Source organism: Podarcis muralis, chromosome 6, assembly GCF_964188315.1.
Source record: "Podarcis muralis chromosome 6, rPodMur119.hap1.1, whole genome shotgun sequence".
Taxonomy (NCBI): domain Eukaryota; kingdom Metazoa; phylum Chordata; class Lepidosauria; order Squamata; family Lacertidae; genus Podarcis; species Podarcis muralis.
The window spans coordinates 63843500-63861742 of record NC_135660.1 but is presented as its reverse complement, the minus strand read 5'-3'; the positions used below and the strand labels follow the sequence as shown (position 1 = coordinate 63861742).

The window sequence follows — 18243 nt, the reverse complement described above, 5'->3', positions numbered from 1 at the left end:
TTCTGACCCAGGTGGCAAAATAATTTGGCCAGCCATGGGTGCTATGCACCTTCGCTGGAGGAGGAAGAGGGTGGTTGAAAGTTGCTGCTCAGTCCCATACGGCAAAACATCTGTGTTAGGTATGTACACCCACTGCTCTATACCTGATGGGTGGGAACAGACTGCATTGCACTGACCTTCCCTGCCCTGGTCAAGGTAATTTCCAAATGACTGGGCAAAGTGGCTTACATACAATAAATAATAACAAACATCGCAATTACAACATAGCCTAATTTCACGGTTTGAAAATCCGGATTTATGGCAACCCCATTACAACATAAATCATGCAAAAATAATTAACAAATCAGTAAAATAATTGCCATTTATCAAATTTGGGTTTTCTATTGCATTTGAAAAAGAAGGGGTAAATTAACTTAATCTTGGAGAAATCCATCCTTAATCCTTCATTCTAAAGAAACAAAAATATATACCAGTTCTTTCCTCCAAAGTCTTTATGGTTACTTTTCCCATTACACTCAGCTTTCATGCAGTCTGCTTATTGGCCCCCAAAGCAATCATTTTTGCATGAGGTGTTTATTTATTTAAGAATGATGTTCATTATATGTACATGAAAGCTTCTGAACTTAAGAAGGTCTGCTGTTATTCCTTGGATCGTTCTGATACTAGCAGTCCATGGAGACTTGTGCACAGTGATAGCTTCATAGGTGTTTCTGGTGATTTATAAGGAATCGCCAGTTTTCCATTCATTTATCCGAAGCCTCCCATGGAAATGTGGCAGGTTTACTTAGAAAGGAAGCTTCACTGCATCTCTTTCTATCCCTTGTCATGAAACCTGATCAAGAAAATATACAGGTGCAATTGTGAGAAGAGGGTGGGAAGAGCTACAACTCAGGGGGAAGAGCAGAAGATTTCTGGTTCAATCCCCAACATCTCCAGATACGCATGCATATGATTCCTATCTGAAACCCTGGAGAACTCCTTCAGCACTGAGCTACATGTCTGATTCATTATAAGGCAGTTTTCTGTACTCTTTCTGAGTGCCAAAGGAAATGGTGCCTTCAGTTTTAATCCAGAAAAAATATATGGGATTCTGCCCAGAGCACTGTTTCAGGATTGGCTTTTTAAAAAAGGCACTTAATAAACATTTGACTGGATAAACATGCCAAGCGCCTGGGGGGAGGGGTTGAAAAGCCAAAATCACAGCTCAGGTCATGGTAGGAAGGGGGGGGGGAAACACTGGCTGCAGTAGGTAGATCTGTCTGCCCATAATCTGTACTCTCTGCACAGAAGCACAGTGGTACCTCGGGTTACAGACGCTTCAGGTTACAGACACTTCAGGTTACAGCCTCCGCTAACCCAGAAATAGTACCTCGGGTTAAGAACTTTGCTTCAGGATGAGAACAGAAATCGTGCGGCAGCAGGAGGCCCCATTAGCTAAAGTGGTACTTCAGGTTAAGAACAGTTTCAGGTTAAGAACAGACCTCCAGAAAAATTAAAGTTCTTAACCTGAGGTACCACTGTATCAGCTTTCTAGAAGAACCAATGCCCTGCTTCCTATTGTACAGATTCAATACATAAACAAGGACTGCAGAACCTCTGGAAGGCCGTGGAGGCTTACCTGCATCAGGTTGTCCTATATGGCATCAGATGTGGGGAAGCTGCAGCTACAATGAAGCAGAGACTTGCAGAGCGACAGGAAGAGACTCCACATTAAAGAAATGTCCACTTTTCGATGCAAAGGAAGGCATGGGAGCACTCTCAGGCAGCACTCTGGAATCTTTCTTTGAAGCAGCAGCAAAGGCTCTTCCTCAGCATGTATGGCTGAAAGCCCACCAGTAAAGGAAAAACCGTCCCTTCGCATCACTGGCTTGAATTCGAGATAGTGGTGCCAAAGAATCTTCTTCTGCAGGCATGCCTCTTGACATTCCTGGCCCACAAAGGCAAAATGTTGCTGTGGGTCGTCCGGTGACATCAGATGACTGACAGTTCTTCAACTTTTTCAGACACAGGACCCCCTTTGAACCTAGGGTTGCCATACGTCCAGAATTCCCTGGAATTCAGCCCTCATAAGCAGCGTCCAAGCGGAAAACCCTGAAATGTCCAGGAAAATCAGGACATATGGCAGCCCATGCCAGTAGTGTCGATTTTGATGAATTTCATTAAAAATAGCACAAAAACTCATTTTTTAAAAAAATAGATTTCTCAAAAAAAAGCACAACCACCTTTGTGTCCAGATTTTCACTTTTTGAAATATGGCAACCCTATTTTAACCCAAACGTGCATTTCGGGAACAATTTGAAGACCTGTGCTTTAAAAGGTAAAACAAAATGCATCAGAGTCCCATTGTTAAAGGGGGGGAGTTTTACATACAGTTATTTCTGAAGCTCAACATCAAAAAAACTAAGATCATGGCCACTGGTCCCATCACCTTCTGGCAAATAGAAGGGGAAGAAATGGAGGCAGTGAGAGATTTTACTTTCTTGGGCTCCATGATCACCTCAGATGATGACAGCAGTCACAAAATTAAGACGCCTGCTTCTTGGGAGAAAAGCAATGACAAACCTAGAAAGCATCCGTATAGTTAAAGCTATGGTTTTCCCAGTAGTGATGTATGGAAGTGAGAGCTGGACCATAAAGAAGGCTGATCGCCGAAGAATTGATGCTTTTAGATTATGGTGCTGGAGGAGACTCTTGAGAGTCCCATGGACTGCAAGAAGATCAAACCTATCCATTCTGAAGGAAATCAGCCCTGAGTGCTCACTGGAAGGACAGATCCTGAAGCTGAGGCTCCAATACTTTGGCCACCTCATGAGAAGAGAAGACTCCCTGGAAAAGACCCTGATGTTGGGAAAGATGGAGGGCACAAGGAGAAAGGGACGACAGAGGATGATGATGGTTGGACAGTGTTCTCGAAGCTACCAGCATGAGTTTGACCAAACTGCAGGAGGCAGTGGAAGACAGGAGTGCCTGGCGTGCTCTGGTCCATGGGGTCACAAAGAGTCGGACACGACTAAATGACTAAACAACAACAACAACACTTCATATTCATGAGAATGGTTTCAGATTCTACATTGCATGACTGGAGCCACCGTCATGGCACCTTGTGCAAGAAAGAGGAAGAAGAAAGAAATGCAGCAGGAGGAGGGGGCGAAGCTTAGGTGGTTTTCCACTAAAACACATTTTCCCTGACTATCTGTTAGTCTCAACCCTGCCCTCTACTGACTGGAGGCTAGCAAGGTTGCTTATACCCAACAACAACAAAAAGCAGATTGAAACAGAGCATCAACTTTAAAAGCAGCCTAACTAAAAGCCCCATGTAAATGTATATGCATTTGCCCTACAACTTACAAAGGTTCATATTTGTAGCAGATTTAAGCAGGGCAACTACTTCTCTAAGTCCACATATGAGAGCAGGACTTTGCCAAAACTGCTTTTGAGTACAGTGGTACCTCAGGTTACAGACGCTTCAGGTTACGGACTACACTAACCCAGAAATAGTACCTCGGGTTAAGAACTTTGCTTCAGGATGAGAACAGAAATCGTGCTCCGGCAGCGCGGTGGCAGCGGGAGGCCCCATTAGCTAAAGTGGTACCTAAGGTTAAGAACAGTTTCAGGTTAAGAACAGACCTCCAGAGCAAATTAAGTTCTTAACCCGAGCTACCACTGTACTGTGCTTTTCATTCAATCATCATTTTATTCACGTGTTGTTGTTTTTGGGGTTTTTTTGGATGAAGTAACTAAATGAAATGTGAAAACAATTTGCATTATGAGTGGTGCCGCTCTATTTGATAGACCCATCAATAAGGATTTAAATCATGGCTGCCAGCTTTAATTGATTCATTGGTGCAATTAAATTATTGAAGATTCAAAATGCAGGGTTTGGGCTTTTTTAAAAAAAGCTACTAGTCTTTGAGCTAACCCTGTTTTAGACTTTTTATTATTATAATTATTAAAAAACAACAATTTTCTTTACTACCTCTGCTAAACTGATTTTGATTGCTGCCTTTGCAGGGTTGGCGTACTATATGTTACCCACATTTATTTCAATAAGACGTTAAAAACTGGCATCTGAAGAGAAAACACTAGGGTTTGAACTGAATGCTTTAAAGTCTCACTGATTTCAATGGGAGAGGTTAAAATAATGCTTAGCCTCCTACTGATTCAGTGGGCAAGATCCAACCCGAAGCAGAGCAATACGCAACCCAGCCCAATCCTATTTATTTAGAAGGCAGTCCCACTGACTTCAAGAGGATTTACTCCCAAGTAAGGATTGTTGTTAAAGTCACATTGATTTTAGAAGGGCTGAAGATGAGGCAGAAAATCCCACAAGAAGTTCCCCTCTTCTGGCAATAAGAACACAATAATAATAAATTAACTGCCCTTGCACAACATCCAAAACCAGCTGCCTGAGGTGGCTGCCTCCTTCTGCCTAATGGTAGGGCCAGCCCTGCCCCACTAAAAGAAGTAAGCACACAAAGCAAGCAGAACTACAGAAAGCAGAGGCAAGGAAGTAATTAAAAATGGCACATCACAACCCACCACCTTGTTAAGGCAATTAACAGTTTTCCTACCCACGATTTCTGAAGCATTAGTACAATAAAGGGGGCACCAAATGTCTCAATTTCCTCTTGTAGGGTTTGTGAATGACATCGATTCATAGCTTTAAAAATCTGGCAATGCCTGCATCTAGCAGCCACATCTCCAAGTGGAAAAGTTTTAGCTACATGCCGATCCAATATACTGTACTTCCTTCCTTATTATTCCATCTGCACTCCCTCCTACTGTTTTTTATTATTATTATTATTATTATTATTATTATTATTATTATTATTATTATTATTTTACCCACAGCAACTTGATTCCTATTTTAATTTGAATTAAGTTACTGAGAACTGTGCCAGGTGTATTCCAAAGACTTGGGGGTCATTTACAATACTATGATAAAACTTACCAAACTTTCACACACATACACACCAGAACCATGATTTTGGTCACATAAATCTAGCGCAAACGGAAAAAATTCAGCACTTAACAGAAAGATGATCCTGGGAAAGAGAACTCTGAGATACGTAACGTAATATACATACGTAATGCACAAGGAAGACAGCCTTTTGATTTAAATATATGTTGTCTCCAATGCTATACCGGTGGGGTTCTGCTAGTGTAATGGGACTTCCATTTCCTCTCCTACCTCCACCCCCCAAAATCTGCTCTAGAGGGTCTCTCAAATCTCAACCCTCCGGAGCTGATTTTGAGAGCACACAGGGGGCAGAGGAGACAGGAAAGGGAGAGTAAATTACCTTGCTCACATGGAAGTCCCTTGCCCCAACAGAACTGCAGACATATCTATCTATCATCTTCCAAACATTTTCTCACTTCACACCAAAGTTACCTAGAAACCCCAAACTAAAAGGCAGGAATCTGTGCCAAGCAAACATTAATGTGACTCTTCAATGTCACCAGATAATGCAAGCACACACACACACATGTGCATACATACTTAAACAAGTTCCTTGCTTGATATGGCAGTACTTTATTAATTTTACTCCATATAGACAGCCAGAACCACAACACTTTTGCAAACATAAGACTCTGCTGAAGTTGGGGATAGGTGAAACTGTCAATTTCACTTTCTCACTATTTCTCATTTCCCCAAACTTAAATTCAGTTCTCCACAACAGTTGTTATGGGTTTGTTTTATAAAGTCCGCATTGAAGGTCATCAGCATTTACGGTAAGTGCAAATTTCTCCTAATATGCAATTTTTGGCATGAAATTTTGCCTAATAGACACATTTTTGCAAAACTTATTTTTCCTAGTATTTATATTTTCTTTACTATAATACATTTTTTTATATTATTTTCACTAATATATGCATTTTATGCACATTTTATCTTAGTAATTTCATTTTTGTACCCATTACATAACTAGAGAAGGGAAACCAACCCATTTTTTTATCTGGCACAGAGCCATTTCCTTTGTTACCTTAATGACTCATATTTAGGGGATCATTATCAATAAGCTTGTCTAGCTATTCCAACAATTTGAATCCTTCCTTAGATTTTAAAACTTGCTGGATCCAGGAACTAGAAAGGACAAGGCATACAGCCTACTCCCCAATACTATTCTAGCTAAGCTTCTCTTATTGTGGTTTTAAATAACCTCCAAGTGCCCTGAAGACATTGAACTGTCTTGAGCTTCCCTTTCAACTTTTAACTTCCTCTTAATAAATTCCTTCATTTTTTTGAGGTTTCCTTCTATTGAACTTAAATATGACTCTATTGGACTTTGTGGGCACCTTTCCAGTTACATATATGCTGAACTTTGGCTGGGGTGGGTGGGTGTGGTCACTGTTGCCAACTGGTTTGAGAAAACATACATCAAACCATGGACACGACTCCCAGTTGCCTTCCCCCTAGCTGGTTCTAAAGGATCAACTTCTCACAGGTCAACTGTTTACCCATCCATGTGACTATAGCTGCACCATCCGCTATTAAACTCCTTTCTTCTTTAGCTGCCTCTCTTGATTTCTCTCTGCATCTCAAGATCATTCTCAAAGTTTTGGTCAATGCCACAAGTACAGTACAACATGACTTTTGGGGCTTGGTATTTCCACCCACAACAATTCTGCTGAGGAGATTGTTCCTCTTAAGTGATGCTTCATTGGATTTCATTCTGCTCTTTTTGACACATACTGCAGAATGCCCTTCCACCTTCCTCAGGGGTCACATGAACCTTTCTATCTCAGCTCAGGCACTGAGCTCACCTCTCCAAGTTGGTGAGGCTCGTTTGACAGAAACAAGAAATCGAGCCTTTGGAGTCATTGGCTGGGTCCTGCGAAAAACCCTGCCAATTTGAGATTCGGTGGGTGCCTTCTGTGCTAACTTTCAAACCCCTGTCGAAAACTTTTATATTCCACCAGGTCTATGCAAGCAGTTAAGAGTACAGCCTCCACAATGGGTTGCTGATCTTTGTTGTCAACTTGTTTTTAACCTTTTATGCTTTTATTGTATGGTTTTGTCTTATTTTTACTGTTGTAAACCGCTTTGGTTTTTTGTGTGTGATATAGCCGCATAAAACATATTTTTATTAAATTAATAGGTAAGATGTTTCGTATAGTAAAAGCTATGGTTTTCCCAGTAGTGATGTATGCAAGTGAAAGCTGGACCATAAAGAAGGCTGATCGCCGAAGAATTGATGCTTTTGAATTATGGTGCTGGAGGAGACTCTTGAGAGTCCCATAGACTGCAAGAAGATCAAACCTCTCCATTCTTGAGGAAATCAACCCTGAGTGCTCACTGGAAGGACAGATGGTGAAGCTGAGGCTCCAATACTTTGGCCACCTCATGAGAAGAGAAGCCTCCCTGGAAAAGACCCTGATGTTGGGAAAGATGGAGGGCACAAGGAGAAGGGGACGACAGAGGACGAGATGGTTGGATAGTGTTCTCGAAGCTACCAGCATGAGTTTGACCAAACTGTGGGAGGCAGTGGAAGACAGAAGTGCCTGGCGTGCTTTGGTCCATGGGGTCACAAAGAGTCGGACACGACTAAAGAACAACAAAATATGTTCATGGACATTTCATGGCAAGGCACATTTGGTATGTAAGCAGCAAGATGGCAAATTGGTTGTTCCTATGTTTTGGTTAAGCCGCACTTCGCTCCTTTTCTGCACTCGGTACTATGAAAGGCTTTACCAACCGCAAGTGTTGTAGTTGTAAAACCACATTAGCGCTGCTTGATCTTTCAAGACACGTATCATCACAGGAATAGATGGTACACGCAGATGTTGAAGTCCGTCATTTCGTGGTGATGACAAAGTACTGAAATGAGAAGATCTGTTGCTTAGAGAAAACATGTAAATGTTGGGAAGTGGAACAGAGTCCCACAGAGCAGTCAAAAACTCCACCAGTGGAGGAAGTGAAAGTGGTAGTATAATTAGACGAACAATTCGCCAGCTGGTGTCAGGAACGTTCCCCCCCCCCCCGAGTGCAGCAGAAACTGAGCTGAGCGAGCAAGGGGCTGACTCTGCAAATGAGAGCTGTCTGTCAGAGTTTAGAGAGGACAGCCCAGCCCCCCTCTTTCCCAAGGAAGACATGGTTAACTACCAAGGAGGGGAAGAGTTGGAAGTTGGCCAGAGCCTTGCCAGGCAACCAGCAGATAAGCCAGTGTCTGAGGCTGTGTCTTCTGGAGAAGAGACAGGCCAGCCAATCAGTCCCAGAACAAGGAGACTGGAGAAGCTGAGAAAACAACAGAAAGGAAGGAGAAGAAAGGTGGGATTTTGGCAGCCTTCCTGTTGGGGGAGGGACGATGAGTCAGACTGAGCAACTATACTGTTAACGAGAGCGTGCGGAATGCCATGCTCTGGATGTGTTTTTCTTTTGTGTGTGTCTGGATGTGTTTTTCTTGTAAATAAACTTACATAAAACTGACGGAGATTCCTTGCTGCTTATCAGGCTGCTTGGCTGCCAGAGATCGTTATAGCCTGAGACACAGTTCAGTGCTCTGGGCACCATGGGAAATAACTCTGATAGAATAGCCCCAACATTTAGGTTTAGTTAAGGAATAAGGGGTCATTTTGGCTCATAAGATGGCATGGTTTAAGGGTGTCTCTGAAAGTGTCTCTGTCCGCTTTCATAAATTAAGCAGGACTGGGTTTCGGGAGTCCTACGAACGGTGCCTTGAGCTCCCTAAGAAGAGGCCTGCTGGATCAGGCCAGCATTCTGTCCCCACATTGGCCAACCAAATACCTAGTGGGAGCTCCTTCCTCCGAGACTTCCTGTGATGGTTGCGCATTCTGCGATGGCACCAGGGTTCCTGTGAGGAGGGAGGGTGTGGAGGTGGCTAAAATATTTTTGCACTAAATTTTGTTTAATAAATAACTATATTAAATCTATTAACTGTGTATTTAATTATATGCATTCAATTAACTGTGCCTATTAAAAACATTAACTATATTGAAACACTTTTAATTTACAATATGTGCTAAAAAAATCCAGTGTGTGGCCTGCAGATTCTGTGTCGAGTACCGGTACTCTTGCGGCCTACTTGGTCTGAGAGGTTGGACCACCCTGGGCCAATCTCATCCTAACAACTGGGTTTCATAGGCTTTAATGGGGGGGGGGGGGCAAACCTCTCTTTACACATAAAATATTTCCATTCAGCTATATGCTATACAGCAGCGTACATGAGTAATAAGAAAATGCTTAAAACCACAATTTGCCCTTCTTGTAAAATTTGGCTACAGAGGAATGGTTTCCGTTCACCATAAGCACAAAGAAATTAATGAAGTGTACAAGCTACATGATCCTCTGAAGGCTGAGCTGTTTGTCCCATTCACTTCGAAAGGAAGCACTTGCCCCCATGCTAAACTTTCCCATTGAAACTAATGGGTTTTGTTTTGAGCGTATTAACTTTGGCTGGGTTCTGCCTGCTGCTAATGCTTTTACCAAACAAAAACTATGCAAACAGCTAAGCATCTTCTCAGCTGAATATTTACCCAAAGGCTAAAACTCCCCAGGAATGCTTCAGAAGCTGTTGATTTAAGAGTTATTCTGAATCAACCACCTTTGTTTACATAGGTCAGAAATCCCACACGGGTTTCAGCCAGGCACTCTTAGGGCCTTTCCATATGTTTTGAAAACAAGCCTACCCTTTCCTTTTAGCGCTATTAGGGTTGGCAGCATTTTCTGGCCCCGCTCCTATGGCTTTTAACATTAGCCGTGCAGAAATTAAGTAGGCTAAGCTTTCCCCATTACATTTTCTCCATGCCAGGAAAAGCTTCCCATGCTCAGCTTCTGCATGTCAAGATGCTTGTGTGTTTGTTTGTAAACGTTGGTAATCTTAAGCACAGCATTTCCTCTAGGTAGATATGTGACTACAGCAGTACCTCAGGTTAAGAACTTAATTCATTCTGGAGGTCCGTTCTTAACCTGAAACTGTTCTTAACCTGAGGTACCACTTTAGCTAATGGGGCCTCCCGCTGCCGCCGCCATGCGATTTCTGTTCTTATCCTGAAGCAAAGTTCTTAACCAGAGGTACTATTTCTGGGTTAGCGGAGTCTGTAACCTGAAGCGTCTGTAACCCAAGGTACCACTGTATGTTTATAGGCCAGATGAAGTAAGGCATGTTTAGTGAACATGCTGCCCTCCACAAGAACGTAAGAAGAGCTTGCAGGATCAGGCCAATGGCCCATCTAGACCAGCATCCTGTTCTCACAACCAGGTGCCCGTGGGAAACCTACAAGCAGGACCCAAGCAAAAAGCACTCTCTCTCCTCCTGTGGTTTCCGGCAAGCAGTGCTGCCTCCAACCGTTGTGGCTAGTAGCCATGACTGCCCTATCCTACACCAATTTGTCCGGTTCTCATCTAAAGCCATCCAAGTTAGTGGTCATCACTGCATTCTGTGGGACCAAGTTCCGTAGTTTAACTATGCACTGCATGAAGAAGTCGTTTCTTTTATCTGTCCTGAAAATCCCAGCATTCAGTGTCATTGGTTGTCTGCATTGGTTGCCTGGATATTGCTGGGCAACAACCTCCATCAACCTTGACCACTGACCATGCTGGCTGGGGCTGATGATAACTGGGGTCCAACAACATCTGGAGGATATTGTGTTGCCTAGAACTGAAGCAAGGGAAGGGATGCCTGACTGTGGGGAAATACAGTCATACCTCGGGTTGAATGTGCTTCTGGTTGAGTGCTTTCGGGTTGCGCTCCGCAGCAACCCGGAAGTAACGGAGCGCATTACTTCCGGGTTTTGCTGCTCGCGCATGCGCAGACACTCAAAATGACGTCACGTGCATGCGCGGAAGCACCGCTGTGTCTTATGTTCTGTTCAGGATGCTGGTAGCTTCGAGAACACTGTCCAACCATCTCGTCCCCTGTCGTCCCCCTCTCCTTGTGCCTTCCATCTTTCCCAACATCAGGGTCTTTTCCAGGGAGTCTTCTCTTCTCATGAGGTGGCCAAAGTATTGAAGCGTCAGCTTCAGGTTCTGTCCTTCCAGTGAGCACTCAGGGCTGATTTCCTTAAGAATGGATAGGTTTGATCTTCTTGCAGTCTATGGGACTCTCAAGAGTTTCCTCCAGCACCATAATTCAAAAGCATCAATTCTTCGGCGATCAGCCTTCTTTATGGTCCAGCTCTCAATACTCTCCAATACTTACTTCTGATGAAATATACAGAGGATCAGGATACATGAGTGGCACTAAACTGTTCCTGCTCAGTGTTTTCCTGCACCGACCCCCTTTCATGGTGATACTATCCTGTTCTCCTGTGCATTTCCCAACCTAATTTATCAGCTTTCGTTTAAAAATAAGTTTCTAGCCCTTTGGGGGGGGGGGATGCATTGGCAGTTTCCCACCCAACCATCAACACTGTTTTTGTCTTCCACTCTTCTGGGCCATGAGTGACAGGGCTGTGCTATGACTGACAATGAGATCACTGTGACAGTGACAACCATGCTGTGCTTCCTTCCATTTGCACATATTGGCTTGTGAAGGAGAAAAGGACAAGAATTCACTCTCCGTCTTTAAAGGTAGTGCAAGGGAGGGCTATATTACTTCAGCCCCACAGTCTTATGCTTTAACTGGGTGCTGGGCTTCAGTAGGCCCCATGCTGGGTGGAGCTGATGTAGAACTAAACTTCTGGAGGGCACCAGATATTTGAAGGCTAGGGCTATTTAAAGATTGGTGGATATGGACTGGCCCTTGGGGGCAGCTGGTGGACTATTTAGGCAAGCAGGGTACTACAGCATAGGCGGCACCCTCAAAGCCAGAAGCTTATTTTAACTCTCCTCCCCTCCATTTTGTTTCCTGCCCCACCCATCAGCTGCTTTGTGTTACTTAGGATGGCCTAGCCTACCTCACAGGGTTGTCATGAGGATAAAATGAAATGAATAATCATGCATGTCACCTTGAGCTCCTTGGAGGAAAGGTGGGATCTAAATGTAATAATAACCACCCTCTTTTGTAGCTGGAATTTTTCAGGGTTAAGACCTTGCAATCTCACAATATGGGGTACCAAAAAGATACGAAGTCAGTCTTTCTAGCCCAGTATTGTCTACACTTTCAACAGCCTTCCAGGGTTTCAGGCAGCTTTGCTCCAACACCACATGTTATTGGACTATGTTATAAGAAAAAACCTGCTCCTTTTCCCTTATGGGGTACCCAAGAGCCCATATAGAGTCCTTAAGTGGGTTCCCTATCAGTAGGAGAAAATAACAGAGGCCAACCAGAGAATACTGAGAAGCAAAGCAGCTAGTAAGCCTGATCTTTATTAAACTGTTGCAACAGGGTCCTCACTCACCACACATAGGAAGGAGGAGGAACCCCAAACAATGGTGCGCAAGCCCTTATATAGACTTTTGTAATTGCCCACCCCGTAGCTCAAGACCACCCCCCAAAACATCATACATACATCACTGAAGGAGGCGTGTTCACAGCAGAAATCCTGTTTGCCAGGATATCTGTTAATGGTCTCTGATTGCTTTACCTGGGCAGCTTGGCCACTCTTTTGTGATGGTAAATACTTTTAGTTCCTGAATCCAGGTCACAGGCGCACCCTATTCATACACAGATACACCCTTAAGACAGTTAAGCAAAAGACAATGGAGAAGCTTGCAGAGAAATATTTTAGGTCAATTTGGGAGAGTCAAAATGACTTCAGGATTGCTCTCCTGTACTATTTCAGACACGTGGTTTATATACTTATGTATGTGTTTGCATTGTACATTTATGAACGTTTATTTTATATTTGGGACCTTAGAATTCTTATAACAGACTACAATTCCCACCATCCCTATTCACTGGCCATACTGGTTTGGGCTGATTGAAGTTGTAATCCAAATGTCTGGAGGGTACCAAGGTGGGAGAGGCTAGTATAAAGAAAACGACAGAGAATCTTGCAGCACCTTAAAGACTTTCTATGGGATGAACTTTTGCAGACTACAGTCCACTCTTCACCAGAGGCATGAAGTGTTGTCCTGAACTGCAGGAACATAGAAGGGAAAAGGTGGGGTAGGTGGGTGGGTGTGTGCATGCAAACAGTGAGGTCAGGATAAACGAATTGCAAGGAAAGACAGATAGTGACCATTCTTATTTCATCATGGTAATTCACAAAAGTAGCTGATAACACATCTTGGTATTGGTAAGCCAATTAACACATATGTGCTAAAAAAATCCTTTGTCTCGGTTCTATTCACCACTGATAGCCTTAAACGTGCAGCCCAGCAGTCTCCCTGGGGGCGCTTTGTGCCAGTCCTCTTTACCTGTGGGGTGTGTGATTTGATTACAACTGGGGTCTAGAAGCGGAGCATGGATTTCATTAAGAAGGTTCCAAACCCCCCACCCCGCCTTCCTTTCTCCACAATTAGATCACGGATTCGCTGTAGAGCAAATGCAATATGGGATTCCGCTTATACGCCCACAATAGTAGTATAACGCAGGGCATGCCAACAAGCACCAAGTAGCGCGTCGTCAGGGCTCCAGAGGCGCGGGGAGGCTGCCCCACGATTGTATCTGGTTATCTCACGTCGGAATAAATTCTCCCACCACGCTGTTGATACGCATTAACAAGTGCCTGATCACACTTTCAGGGTGGGCAGGGGGAGTCTCACTGAACTTAGTGCGACTTCACTTGTGCGCAAAACATAACTGGAATCGGGCTGCGCTTATTCCCTTTAGTTGCGTTCCCCTCGTCCCTCTTTTTAATTGCTGGAAGATGTTGAGACTGAGCGGACGAGAGATCAGCGGGAGGAATAACATTCTAAACACCCCTCGCCGCTTTTTCTCTTTTTGCTAGGGGACTTTGCGCCTCGGGCACCGGACTGCTCTCTCTCTCTCTCGCGCGCGCGCGCGCGAGCCATTCACGGCTAAGAATTCCCGTCAGTCCGAAGGCGCGGGTAAGGGCAGGCTGGAAGGGCCGCGGCTTCGCGGGACCTCGGCGCGCATGTGCGACGCGCACGCTCCTTCCGCCGGAGCCCTGGCAGCATGTGCGCAGCCAGGCCAGGAAGGGTAAATTCCGCGCTCGCCAAAAGGGCCGCCCGACACCATTGGCTCTGCTTGCGCGCGCGCGTGTGTTGGGAGTGGGGGGGGGGGGGGGGAGAGAAAGCGAGTGTGGAAGCTTCGGGAGCGCGCACGCGACGGGAGCCGAAGTCCCCTCAAAGCGGGGCAGAACTTGCCAGCCCTTGCCTTTCCCCTGCGGGGCTCCGTGTGTCGGCGGCATGGCTGCGAGGCGGCGGCGGCGAGGGCGGGCGGCGAAAGGCTGTGCCCCAGTTTGCGTCCAATCAGAGAGTGCATTGCGTGCACCGAGCAGGGCAGCAATGCGTAAACAACCAGCCCTGGGAAAGTCCTCCGCCCCCCTGCGCCGCTCCCTCCGCGCCGCTCCGCGCGAGGCTTCCTCCTCCCTCCCCCCCCCCCGTCCTTCCTCCTCCTCCTCCTCCCTCTCCCGTGGAAGTCCTGTCAGCTGAACAGCAGCGCCGAGCGCGCCTCGCTTCCCCGCGCCGCCTCGCCTGCCTCCCGCCCGTAACTCCCGCGCCGCGTCCTCGGGGCGCTCCCGCTGCGCTGCTCGGGGGAAGGTAAGGGAAAGCGTCTTGCCCAGCCCGCCCGCCCGCCCGCTCGTCCCCGGCCGCCCTGCTGCTCCCTCGCCACCCCAGAGGAAAGTTAAGGCGGGGGAGGGCAGCGGGATGGCGCGGGGGAGGGAGGGAGGGAGGGAGGAGGGCTCGTCTGTCATAACAAGTTGCTTGAACGTGCTTCTGCCGGAATCGCGCCTTGCAGCAGCAGCAGCCGAAGCCAAAGGCGGGCTGGGAAGCGAGGCTGCTCCTGCGAGGCTCGGGAAGGGGCCGGAGCGGAGAGTTAACTTTCTCTCCCGCGTCCCCGCCGCCTCCTATAATTAAGGAACCTGCGTCGAGTCAAGGGAAGCTGGGACTTCCCATCACTGGAAAGGGGCAGGATGGTGCCTGCGAGCTTCGCAATGGGGAACCGAGCGCAGCACCACCAGCACCGCATCCTCTTGGGTGTCTCTGGCATTTGGCTGCTGCGTCGCTTCTTCCCTGCCGGGCTTTTTTCTAGCATGTCGCTAGTTTTTGACGAAAGGCTCCTTGTCCGGAGGAGCGCCCGTTCCGCCGGCTCCTTACTCCCGAGGTGGCTCGGCCGGCTTCCGCCGCTGGAGCTTGCTCGGATCATTCTTATATAAGATGTCACAGGAGGAGGAGATGGAGGAGCGACGCACGTCCTGGATGTGGCGAAGGGAGAGCTGGGCGCTCGCTCGGTGTTGACGGCGCCGATGGGCCACGACGCCGCGGACGCACACAAACACGCACACACCTGTCTGATCTCAAAAGTGAAACTGACATGCTGATGTTACACCTGATCTCGCGGGTGCGGTAAAGGGGAGCGTTAAAGGCACTCGGGACTGAGGCATCCCCCCTTCAGGCTCCTGGTACCCATCTCCCTGGGCGCATAGTTGTTCTTCCCGCCCCCGCACTTTCGTCATGAAGGAAATAGGGAATAAATATTTGAGGAATTGGGGGCGTGGGTGAAGGGGAAGAGAATTCGGCGCCGTTCCGAATCCGGCCGATTGAGAAGGACCTTCTGTGTAAAGTGGTTTGTGGATTACAACCCACGTGTGTTTTTGCTTGTTAGTATGGCCCGGAGATGGTGACTGAATGGATGAATCATCAGTTCCACGGAATAGTGACTCACCTCTCTCTCTCTCTCTCTCTCTCTCTCTCTCTCTCTCTCTCTGTGTGTGTGTGTGTGTGTGGAGAGAGAGAGAGAGTCAGATGGACACACACACACACACACACACACACACACTGTAAAAAGATACTAATTGTCCAAAAGCTGTTTTTATTTTATGGTTTTCGCCATTTAATTGACACAACAACCCTGTGAGGTAGGTCAGGCCAAGAGATGGTGACTGGCCCAAGGTCACCTAGTGAACTTTATGGCTTAGTGGGGATTTGAACCCTGCTCTCCCAGGTCCTAGTCCAACACCATTATGCCATAACCACCTATGCCATTCTTAACACATTTTGCCTGGGATTGGAGCCTGCTTTCATGCACACCTGTTTAGAATGGGTGTGTTAAACTGTTATCCTAAATGTGCTTTGATGGGGAGTCTCTTTAGGGTCAAGATGTTCCAGGTCATTTGAAATTAATTGGAGCTTTGAACCTTTCCCAGCAATCTTCTGTTGCTTTTCCTGCCATAGATAAGGGGAAACTCCTGTGGACTATTTAATACTTTGATTTCCTTCTTGGAGATTTCCTTGGTGATGCTATGGACTATAAGAAAATGTTGAATATTGAATCGGTAAGGTTGAAAGCTTCAAAAGAAATTCATGACCATGTTGCAAGACATGGTGTAGTAAAGTGGCAAGAAGACACCTGATGCAGCCACCTTGCTGAAGCTTGGCAGGTCTGAGTCTTGCCAGTACCTGGATGGAAGACTACCTGAGAGCGCTGTGTTTCGTGATGGAAGGAAAGTGAGATGTAAATTAAATACATAAGCAAGCACCCCTGTAGAATCAAAGTAAATTGACTCCATAAATGTACAGTCCATTACTGTGGTTTGGGATTTATTTATTGGTAATTGATTTAAAAAATTGTATGCCACTGAACTGTTGAAACTCCTAAGCAGCTTACATAACATGTAAGAGATACTATTTATAAAGGTCAAAAGTTTAAAACAACTCCAAATGTGAATAGAATCAGTAGTTTAAATACCTATTAAAATACATGTCACATCTGATTAGGCTTGCCTAAACAAAAAGCTTTTTAGCAGGTGCTGATAACAATGCGACAAAGTGCCTGTCCAGTATCAACGTGCATAGGATGGGCCACATGGCCCCAGTAGGACTGTAACTGTGCAAAATAGTACTACTGTACTACTACTACTGTTTTTTGTAGGCATGTACTTTGCCCAGTTCCTTTGCTTCTGGTGGTTCTCTGGTGGTTTCTGATGAGCTGACTAAGGGCTTATCCAGATTTCCCTTTGTGCTGTGCTTTCCAGGCACAGGCCTGTGCCTTTCAGATCAGTGTCTGAGCGGATTTTGTTTTGTTTTTATGCCCTCGCACCTTTCCCCAGGAAACCCCACTGTTTACTGCTGAATCAGAACACACAGCAAACGGGTTTTCTGCAGATTGTTGTTTGTTTCCTTTCAGTCTTAACAACGGGTTTTCCTGGTGGATGCAGGTGGACTTACAAAGTGTAGACCTGCGCCTGGAAAGCATAGCACAAAAGAAAGTCTGGATGAGCTGTAGCAGCAGAGGGCCAGGAGTAGGAGATGAAGGCCTCCCCAGAACAGGCACCAGCAATGGGTCCTGCTAGGGCCCTGGCAGATGTGTCCAAGGATGTTGAGTGCTGATGCTAGCCCTGGCTGTGAGAAGAGTTGGGGAAAGGGAGAGAGCGAGAGAGCCCAGAGCTGCAGAATAGACAGACTGGAGATGGGCAGAGTCTGTTGCTAGCTCTGCTATAGCCAAGAGTAGGGAAGTGGAATCTGGGAGAAAGAATGCAGTGTCCCTTCTGGAAGTGGCAAAAGAGAAGGGAGGATTAGGCCAAGAGCATGTTCTGCAGATGCAATTCAGAGGCCTAGATGGGCGTTATACAGAAATGGGATGAGTCTAGCCACTACCAAAGTTTGGTGTACCAAACAATGTTCTCCAGATCTAATTGTTCAAGTGAGTTACCACCTTTAAGGAAAGACAAGCCATTGAGTTAAAAGGGTCTTTGAGCCAAGAGCTGTTTAGGATGGAGAGCATCCTGTGACGTTGCCCCATGGCTGTCCACAAAAGCCAAGTACAAGCATCATCAATGTCAGTGCTGCATGGCTCAGAATCAGGCAGGGAGCAAGCATGTCAATAGTAGGACTCTGGTAGCTAATTAACCAACTTTCAGGCTTTCAGGCTACTGCAAATACAGACAAGTCTGCACAGATCTGTGTGCCTAACATAGAGTGGCCATTTGCTGCAACAGGTCTGCATGGTGGACTTGCACAGTTGTATGATGTAGGATGTTGCAGAAGCTACGTCTGTGAAAGCAACCAAGTGTACCATGGCAGCCACGAATGCTGGATCAGAACAGCCATCTAAATTCTGTCAAATCTGTTGCCCCATTAAAGTTAAAACAGCATTGCCTAATGCCAGATATTACTTGGAAAAAAGAAATAGTCATCGTGATAGCTTTCTGTCATTTCATGCAAAGACACAGAACGTTAAGAACTGGTCCAAATACTGCCTTGTGTCACAAACA

The 18243-nt window shown here is 45.9% G+C and overlaps 2 protein-coding genes across 5 annotated transcripts in view; one reads left to right on the top strand and one right to left on the bottom strand.

Moving 5' to 3' along the window:
• ANKRD1 (ankyrin repeat domain 1) overlaps positions 1-15756 on the bottom strand; it is a 49200-nt gene extending 33444 nt beyond the window's left edge. The window contains exon 1 of the mRNA XM_077930460.1: positions 15718-15756. The gene's annotated coding sequence lies outside the window, so the exon portion shown is untranslated. The remainder of the gene's footprint in view (positions 1-15717) is intronic.
• PCGF5 (polycomb group ring finger 5) overlaps positions 13986-18243 on the top strand; it is a 41015-nt gene continuing 36757 nt past the window's right edge. For 2 of the 4 annotated variants that reach the window (XM_077930461.1, XM_077930462.1), the window contains exon 1: positions 14175-14569. The gene's annotated coding sequence lies outside the window, so the exon portion shown is untranslated. Of the gene's footprint in view, positions 14007-14174; positions 14570-18243 lie in introns of those variants that run through there. The other 2 variants (XM_028729740.2, XM_028729738.2) reach the window with 2 other exon arrangements.